Below are 10,700 nucleotides of genomic sequence, written 5' to 3'. Positions count from 1 at the left end.
AAGGCTTTATCTTTACACAAGGTAACAATCAGAGTGAGCAGAAGAAGAAGGCTCACTTCACTCTTTCTGCCAATGATAGCAAAAGCAACAAGAAAAATCATGATCACTATTTAGAGGGATCCAAGGGCCAAAAAAGAAAGTTCTCCAACAATGATAGGCCTCTTCAATCTAGTCCTCAGCATAAAGAGAAAGATCAAGAAAATCCAAAGCGCAAGGGTTGGAGTACGGATCGAAAGTTCACCCCTCTGGACCAAACACTAGAGGGTGTTCTGGAATACATGCTCGCAAAAGATATAATTTGTTTACCTAAAGCAACTGATCCCGCAACAATCATGGGCAGATTCAAAGAAAGATTTTGCAAATTTCATCAGGCAGTAGAACATGACACTGAGAATTGTTTCATCCTGAAAAATATCATTCAAGATTGCATCGACAAGAATATCCTTATTGAAGATGAGGAAGATACCAGTCGACCATCTTGAGCAAGTTTTCTAAAAAATTGACAATGTCGAGACTATGTTATTTTCATCATTTTGTCATTTTGAAGGGACAATGCAGTCCCAATTCTTTTATCAATTTGTTATTTCCTTCTTCAATGCATTAATAAAATTGTCAATCTTTCTTATGGCCTGGCGTCATCTTTTATATTCCTCATTTTTAAATGTTTAAATGTCTTCTTACAAGGGGTAACCTCTTTCAGAGTGCCTCTCTGATCAACCAAGAAGCTCATTGTCAGTTTTTTACCTCGTTATCTTCAGAGAATTCTCATCAAATATCAATTGCTTATCCTTTCATCCAGCATCTTATTCCCCAGTTACACTAGGGCATTTTTCTTGAAAATTTGTTTTTTTAAAAATATTCTATATGCAGGCAGGATCAAACAAATCTCCCATTTTGCACGCATGTGCACCCATTTATATCATTTTACATACATTTGCATTCATTTGCATTTGCATGCATTCATTTGCATTCATCTGCATTTGCATCAAGCTTCCTCGCTCAGGAGAAGGGGTTAATCCTGAAAATAGGCTTTGAAAAGCTAACTATGATGGTCCATTCAAATCATGAACTAAGAATTTTTATTTCCCAAATTCAAAACCCATAAGTTGAACTCTTTCTTCTTAAACTGTGATCCTTAGGTTAAATCTCTAGGAAATTGATAGTTTGTAGGCTGAATCCCTATTGAACCCATGTCGTTTCCAGTGAACCAATGTCGTTCTCAATTGAACCAATGTCGTTCTTAGGCTGAATCCCTATTGAACCCATGTCGTTCCCAGTGAACCAATGTCGTTCTCCATTGAACCAATGTCGTTCTTAGGCTGAATTCCTATTGAACCCATGTTGTTCCCAGTGAACCAATGTCGTTCTCAACTGAACCTATGTCGTTCTTAGGCTAAATCCCTATTGAACCCATGTCGTTCCCAGTGAACCAATGTCGTTCTCAACTGAACCTATGTCGTTCTTAGGCTGAATCCCTATTGAACCCATGTCGTTCCCAGTGAACCAATGTCGTTCTCAAATGAACCAATGTCGTTCTTAGGTTGAATCCCTATTGAACCCATGTCGTTCTATTGAACCCATGTCGTTCTCAGTGAACCAATGTCATTCTCAATTGAACCAATGTCGTTCTTAGGCTAAATCCCTATTGAACCCATGTCGTTCCCAGTGAACCAATGTCGTTCTTAGGCTGAATCCCAATTGAACCCATGTCGTTCTCAATTGAACCAATGTCGTTCTTAGGCTGAATCCCTATTGAACCTATGTCGTTCCTAGTGAACCAATGTCGTTCTCAATTGAACCAATGTCGTTCTCAATTGAACCAATGTCGTTCTTAGGTTGAATCCCTATTAAACCCATGTCGTTCCCAGTGATCTAATGTCGTTCTTAGGCTAAATCCCTATTGAACCCATGTCGTCCCCAGTGAACCAATGTTGTTCTCAATTGAACCAATGTCGTTCTTAGGCTGAATCCATATTGAACCCATGTCGTCCCCAGTAAACCAATGTCGTTCTCAATTGAACCAATGTCGTTCTTAGGCTGAATCCCTATCGAATTCATGTCATTCCCAATGAACCAATTCCCAATTTCAACCCTTTTGGGTCACCCAATACCAATTTCAATCATCTTCTCTTGCGAGGGACCCTTTTCCAGGGAGAGTTCGAGGGAGCTCGTTCTTTTCGCGCATCTTTATTGTTTGTTCTTTGAACCCCTTTTTCTAAGGAGAGTTTGAAGGGACTCGTGCTTCACGAACAGTTTGCAAAACAATCTTTATTGACATATAAAGAACCTTTTTTCCAGGGAGAGTTTCGACGGAAGCTCATCCTCCTTGTAACCCTAAATGTCTTTTGTTAGGCCACCCCCGTCGTTGAGGACCCTTTTTCCAGGGAGAGTGTGATGGACTCGTTCCTCTATGATATCCTTTCAATCTTTGTTAGCGGCCCCCTTTCCATAAGAGAAGCCTAGAAATAGGGAGTTTTGACGAAAACTTTATTTCTCTTCGAAAGTTCGTTTTGCAAACACCTCCTCTTTAGGGAAGAGAGGAGTATCTTTTTATTACCCGTTCAAGTAAGGGTCAAGCCTTAGTCTCTCCTTTGGGGAAAGGAGAGGAGAATCTAGCCACGGATGTGCCATTTAGATCTCAAGTGATTTCTTTCACCAAGGATTTCAGGAATATTTTGCCAATTTACCATGAAAAATAGTTGTTGATTTCAAAAGCTTTATCGCATAAAATTGTACCTCAGAATACCTTCAGCATTACTTCTAAAAGGACAAAGCTTTTGCGAAAAATTATTCAAAATTCAAAATCTTTCTATTGGCCAACCAAAAGGATGAAGAATAAATCCGCGATATGGCCAGTAAAGAAAATTCAATGTTGTTGCAAAGCCATGAGTGGTCGATATTGATCGCAGTCAATGGCACACTTTTAAAGATTATTCTTGGGAAATTAAAACAGTCGAAATATCCTGGGTGATACAAAAAAATCCACTCAATCTCCATATCTCCTCAATCACCTAAGCAACAATTAAATATCTGCAAAATGGATCTCTCAATTGTCGTCAAGATGAAGGCGAATTAAGCGAGTAGACCCCCGGGGCCAAAGAAAATTTGGATCATCTCCAAGATGACGGAGTTTGTGACGGATCCTTCCAGGGAAAGTCCAAAGCATTGTCGAGATGAAGGCATATGCGATGAACCTCCCGACAATCCCTAAAGGGTATTTAATTTCTGCTATCACCAAGAGATTTTCAACCAAAGAGCCAATAATCGTCAATATAATCCCTGAGAGAAAAGAAGGATCAGAACATCTCTGAGATGAAGGAGTTTGTGACGTACCCTTCCAAAAAAAAAAAGGAGAGAGAGAAAAGTCAAGACATCTTCAAAATGAAGGATGATGTAATTCCCGAAAAATCTAAGAGAGCTCCAATTCTGTTGAAAAGAGAGTGCAGAAAGATCATCATGAGAAAAGAATCACAGGATATCAGACTGTTGAATCTATCAAGAATCCCCTTTAATTTTGTGAAATTCTTTTATCAATATTCTTTCACCAATAGCTCTCGCACTATCAAGAATACATTCTTTTCCATCCATATCAAGGAAATTGATAGCTTCCTTAAAAGAAAGTCAATGAAAATGATATTTGAATTCGAATATTGATTCTACGGAGTTAAGCTTAGTCAGAGGTAATACTTCGGGTAGACAAGAGGGAATATTTTTCATATATATATGTGTTTATCATTCTTGAATCAACTAAAAATTTTTTTATCCTATTGGCAATCTTTTCAAGTTATCCTGACATGAAGTGAGAACTGGATGTCTATTTTGATGTATCCAGACATTGTTGTTATCCCTTTTAGGATCGGATGATGGGAGTTGTCCAAGATTCTTCCCTTTTTGTTTTAATCTGAGTGCCTGGGCTCTCAGATTCACACACTTCTCTGTGCTCCCCACTGTCCCACCATAGACAGTTCCCGTTCAAGTTAAACCTGAATTTTCTGCAAAAGGTCATATGTTTTAAAAGTCATTCAGTCTCAGCGATGAGACGTCCAAGATCAATCCCTTTTCAAGCTTTAGGGAACCCCCTTTCTTCCTTTTGCAAACCCCTCTCGGATTTATTGTGCAAAATTCGAAGGTCCCATCATAGTTTCTTCATTTGAGGATTTCGTTTATCGTCCCCTTTCAGGTTAAGGGTTAAGCCTGAGCCTCGTTTTTCCATGACGTATCGTCACCTTTCAGGTTAAGGGTTAAGCCTGAGCCTCGTTTTTCCATGAGGTATTGTTCCCTTTCAGGTTAAGGGTTAAGCTCGAGCCTCGTTTTTCCACGAGGTATCGTCCCCTTTCAGGTTAAGGGTTAAGCATGAGCCTCGTTTTTCCATGAGGTATCATCCCCTTTGAGGTTAAGGGTCAAGCCTGAGCCTCGTTTTTCCACGAGGTATCGTCCCCTTTCAGGTTAAGGGTTAAACCTGAACCTCATTTTTCCATGAGGTATTTCATTTCCCATCCCATCCAGGTTAAGGGCTAAGCCTGAGCCTCACTTCGATGAGGTGATTCTTTCTTCTTTATTCTCCATCCTATCATGATCATTGTCAGAGTTAATCCCTTCATACCCGGTCAGATTCTCCTAACTGGGGCATTTTTTTATATATATAGTCCAAATTTGGTGTGTTTTCTTTGCCACTAAGCTCGGCTTACAACCGACTTAGTAGCAAAGAGGGGCATCTGTAAACACCCCAAATTTTCACCCTCATCTAGTGTTTACATTTCATATATCATCGCAGTATCATTTCATCCATTTGACATGTCATTTCACTGCATTGCATGTCATTACATCTCATTTTCGAGATCCAGTACTCCTGTTTTTAAAATATTCAATCCAGATTCGGGTGTTTAAAACTTTCCTTTCAAAATCAATTGTTAGAATCTGGGTTTTTAATCAGCATTCTGTCATTTGCCAACCCCCAGGACCTTATATTTTGAAATGTTTTCTCAGAAAACAATATGGATTTGTTTTAAACTCAATTTTCAACCGATTTCAATTCTCAAATGAGACCCATTTAGGTGGTGTCGCTTCTGGATTCCTTTACTTTACAAAAATCTCCAAAAATTTCAGAGTCCTAGTTGGATCAGAACTCTTTTTCCAGAGTCCAGTCGGATCAGAACTCTACTTTTTACTACCTTTTTACCTGTTTTCGGAGAAAACCTTTGAAAATCTTTTGTTTTGGCCAAAATTTTAGAGTCTTAGTTGGATCAGGACTCTTTTTCCAAGAGTCCAATCGGATCAGGACTCTTCTTCAGAGTTTTAATCGGATTAGGACTCTAATCTTTTATAGCTATTTTATCTATTTTTAATCAAATCTTTCAAAATGAGTCAAAAACTCAGAGTTTTAGTCAAAACAAGACTCTGTTCAGAGTGTCTTAGTTGGATCAGGACTCTGATCCTGATTTCAATTTTGAAAGAATCTTTTAAAAATCTTTTCATCTATCAAAATTGTTATACTTTTATCAAAGAATTTCAAAATTCTGAGGTTTTATCCCAGAGTCCTGATCAAATCAGGACTCTGCCCCAGAGTCCTGTTCGAAGTAGGACTCTATCCAAAATTGATTTTTTCACTTCATTTTCACTGGTTTTCAAAAGCTTTACTTAAAATTCATCATTTGCTTACCAGAAAAAACAAAATTCTTAGAGTTCTGATTGAATCAGGACTCTTTCTCAGAGTCCTAATTAGATCAGGACTCTGAACCAAAACTTTAATTTCATCCTGTTTTCACTTGTTTTTCAAAATCCTCTCATTTGATTTCTCAGAAAATCCAAAAATTGGAGAGTCTAGTTCAATTAGGACTCTGTCCCCAGAGTCTCAGTTGAATCAGAACTCTGTTTTATTTCAATATTTGTTATTGCTTTCACTGTTTTCATAAGTTCTTTCATCTATTTTTCAGAAAAATACAAAAAAAATCTAGAGTTTCAGTCCGATCAGGACTATGTCCTAGAGTCCTAATCCAGTCAGAAGTCTATTTTTACTTTCATTTTCATTTATTTTCATTTGTTTTCAAAAATTTGGTCATTTTGTAGAGTCCAGTTGATCCAGGACTCTGTTTCAGAGTTCTGATCGAGTTAGGAGTCTAACCCTGACTGTATTTTCTGACTTGTTTCACCATTTTCGATTAAATCTTTTCAAAAACTCCTTCATTTGGCTTTTAAAAACCAAAATCACAGAGTCCTAAAAATCCAGGACTCTAACCCGGAGTTCCAGTTCGCTTGAGACTCTACTTTCAAAACTTTGAATTTCAACTATTGATTTTAACCCCTTTTCAAAGCCATTTTCAGTTTTTATTTCAAATTTTCAAAACTCTGATGTGGGGTCCTAGTTAGGTTAGGGGTTTAGAAGAGTCAAAATCAATTTTAAAAATCCATTTTATTTAAGTTTTAAACCATTGGTTTTTAAAGGTTTTAAATTCAAGTTTTAAAAACCAAATGTGGGTTCATACTAGGTGGTGCCACATTTGGACTTTCTAGGGTTTAATTAGGTGTTAATTAAAGATTAATTAGAGTCCCACCTAGGCTATAATTCTCCAAAAAATCATTGCCCCCTTTATTGGATTTATTAGAAAGAGTTCTAAAAAAATAAAACTTCTTAATTAAGGAGGTTTTGAAAACCTATAAAAGGGGGACTTCAAGAGGTCAAAAGGGGCTCTTTTTCTCTCAAATTTTCGTGGTCTCCCTCCTTTCTCCAGCTCCTCTCCTTCCTTCATTGTTGCAGCCCCAAGGTAAGGAGTTATTTAATATTATTTTATTATTTATTTATTGGTTTTTTTATGATTTTTCAATAGATTTCACCATGGAAACTCCCCTTTCATGGATTTAACCATGGATTCAACCTCAAGAACCTCAAGTTCAATTCAAGAAGATGATATAACCCTGTTCCATGTTGTTTTCCATGATTCTAATCCATTAGAATTGATTATTGCATTATTTTTTATATTCTTAACAAGGAAAACATGAGATTTATCCGATTAAATGGATTAAATTCATTGTTTCAAAGGTAAAAGCAATTTCAGTCATGGATTTCATGTTTTTATTTATTTTTTTTACTTATTTATGTTTATTACATGTGTTTTAGCATAGAAATTAATTTTGTTTTGCTGTTTGGTATTTTTTATTATTATTTTCATTAGTTAAAGCATGATTTATTAGGTTTTATCAAATTTATGTGTGTTTTTAGTTTAGAACAATAAAGAGCATGTTATTTCGAATTGAAATACTCACTGTTAATTTCTTATTTTTTTATATGTGATACATGGATATGTAGATAAACTACTATAAAAAATCAGAGGTTTTGGGATTCGGAAACCCTGTCAGAAAAATCAGACATCAAATCGGGATTTTCAAGCTTTAAAATCGTTGTTAAAATCAAAAGGGTAACTTTCTGTTATGTTATTTTCCTCATTCGATATCCGATTTGAGATCCGTAAAATGTTGTGAATTCATGTTGAGATGATCTATTTACTATGAAATTTTGGTAATTTTTGGCCTCTTCTTAATATTTTTCCTCTGACAGAAAGTCTGATTTTAAATTTAAAACTCGTTAGGGTTTACCAAAACCCTAATCAGACTTGTAATGACCATAGATCTCAAACCACAGATAAAATTGACGACTTGTAAAAAAGGAGTGTCATTATTTTTCTGTCTGCTATTCACTGATAAAATTTCAGAAATTTTTGATTAAGTTTGCTGTTTATTTTTGTATTTTCAATCCTAAGTAGCTGTTTTAACCCTTGTTAGATTTGTTATATTTTAGTTCAGATTGTCGGAAGGGTTTCTTCCTAACCGGAGATGCTTTTCCGATTTATAAATTTGGAAATCTCTGTTTTTCTTCCTAGTTTATCTCTGTGAAAATTCAGAAGTTTTCATGGAGGATTGACCCCTGATTCGGGTCTAACTCTGAAACTGGTTTGTGACCTAGGTTAAAAATAGCTTATTTTAGGGTTTTAATGCAATTTTCGGATTATAATAATGTCAAAAAATTATTTTTATGATTTCAATCTGACTTCAGAGACATAACAAGTGCAGGTACCAAGTTTTATGAAATTTGGAATCTGTTTGATGCCTAAATTGATCAAATTGAAAAACAGGGCCCAGCAGGATCCCGAAACACTGCCAAAATCACAATTTTTGTGATATTTCTTGATTTTTGTGCATAAGTGTGTGTTTTTAGCATATGTTCATGTTTATAATCATATTAGGATGTTTCATGTTTGATTTTATGTTTATTTTAATCATAAATCCCAAGTTTTTACCAAAATCTATTTCAGAAAACCCTGATTTCAAGGCCATAGTCTTGCCATCAGGGGCATTTTGGTCATTTGACCTAAATTTCGAAATTCTAAACCCTAATTTTCATATTTTTAATCATGTCACATCATATTTGGTTTAATTTATCTTCATTTTAATTTTAAAACTTGCATTTTACAAAATATCTTTCTGAAAACCTTGATTTCAATGCCATAGTCTTGCTATCAGGGGTATTTTGGTCATTTTGACCCTAATTTCGAAATTTCAAACATCATTTTCATATTTATTCTATTTTTTTCATATTTTATTAAGTTTATATCAGGGAATCATGAAAAATGCTTATGTCTAGCAAAATCCAGTAATTTTTAGATATTACTGAATAAATCTAGAAAAGCCAACATATTTTCACTAACCAGTTTTTCTAGTTTTGCAGGAACATTGAAGACTTTATTTTCCTTTATTTCCTGTCTTTATATTTGATTAGTGATGTAAATTGTAATTAATTTTGGAATAAGAATTTCAATTCCTGCATAGAATAGGATGCATTGCATATAGTTTTAAAATTTGATATATAACTGCTATGTATGTCAATTCATGCATATTTTTATCAATTCACTATGGTCTACACGAATGGCACGTGCACTAGCTCTTATGGAGTTGACAAATTTGGTAGAATTTGTATTTATGGCCATAGTCAGAATACGAATGAGACCCAGATTTGTAATCTTCGTATTAGCCACATTCAGCCTACACTTTTAGGCTAACTTCAAAATGCACTGCATTTCTCAAAAATACAAAAAGGATTTTCTCAATTCCTCAAAATCAAGTCTTTCAAATCCATATTCATTCAATTAATTCATTTGCAAATTCCAATTTCAATTTAGAGAAATCAATTTTCTCAAAAATTTTCTAAGTCTTATTCTAAAATCGATTTTCTCAAAACTCTAAGTTTTCAAATGATATTTCAAGTATTTTTCAAAGTTCAAAATTTGATTTTTCAAGTTATAGCTTCAATTTTCAAGTTCTAATTCAAAGAAATCAAGTTTTTCCAAGTTATTTAAAATTCCTCATAAATTGATTTTCATAAAACCTCTGGATTCTTCAGAATTCGATTTTCATTTTCCTTAGAAATATTCTCTCACAAAGCTCACGATTTTCCAAGAATCTCCAAATATTTTCCAATATTCAAAGCAAACATCATGTTTTCAAATATGCATTTTTCGGAAAATTCATAGCATATGCCTGATTCTTTGTGCATTTAGGAAATAGAACACGATTTAGACAAGTTGAGCAAAGCTAAGCACACTTTTGATCCTTGGTTCAATTACCCCTGGTAAACGCGCTAGGAACGGTTAAACCTCGTACCGACAGGCGAGTCCCATTCTTCAGAATTATCCTGCATTTTAAAACGGAGGCGAGTTATTTTCAAAAACTTTTTCAAAGGTCAGTTTGACTCGCAAAAGTAAAAAATTTGCGATGATAACAGTGATGAATCCCAAGGACAGGGAACTTTAGGATAGCATCTAAGCAGAGATAGTGTACCATATGTATATAGTAGGAATAGGATTTTATTTGTGTTGATTTCATTTTGACTTGGATTTTCTTTTTGTCATGCAGGTATGTGTATCATTTGGTGCTTCACTTTATGAGTTGTAGGTTAACGGACATAGAGTATGGCTTCAGGAACAGACCATTGGCCAGATCAGCAAAAAACTATGCATTCGTATATGCATAGTGGTGGTACAAAGTCAAGGCAATCATCAACTCAAGAGGCCTTGCACATATCAGGTTGTATCTATCTTTTCTCTCATATTTATTTTATTGTTCTTTAGTGTACATCTGCATTGCATGTTTATATTTTTTGTATGCCACTAGGGACAATGTCATTCAAGCATAGGAGATGGTTTAGATGCACACTATTTTTTTTTGTTCAGGTGGCTAAAAACTCATAAAATTAGGTCTTTAAGAAACAACTTTGTAGTATATATGAATGTTTTTGACATAATCTGACAATTTAGAAATTTTTTTAAGCCCCATGTGGAATTTTTTTTCTGAACCAATCTAAAAAATGAGTAGTTGTTTATGTAGATTTAAAAAAAAAAGATAGTATTTGAATGTTAAAATTGTTTTGAATCACTAAAGTATAAGTATGAACAATATGTTTTTGAAAAACTAAGCAAATGAAATAATATAAAGAAAATGAGCTTAAAAGAAAAAGAGCATGCGTTTAGTTTGTGATGTATTCGTGATCCTTAGTAGCTAAACTTAGACACAAGTTGAAGTGTTTGAGTCTCATGACGAAAAGGATAACGAAAGAGATCATCTTCTTGTCTAGTGGATATATGTGGCCTATTTTGTTAAAGTAAGTAGAGTCTGAGGAGTGTTTACACCTAGTGCCCTAAAGCCATCTGGTT

The sequence above is a fragment of the Nuphar pumila genome, chromosome 6 (genome assembly GCF_984573655.1).
Source record: "Nuphar pumila chromosome 6, dmNupPumi1.hap1.1, whole genome shotgun sequence".
Classification (NCBI taxonomy): domain Eukaryota; kingdom Viridiplantae; phylum Streptophyta; class Magnoliopsida; order Nymphaeales; family Nymphaeaceae; genus Nuphar; species Nuphar pumila.
The sequence above is the reverse complement of the archived record's forward strand: the minus strand, read 5'-3'. Positions refer to the sequence as shown.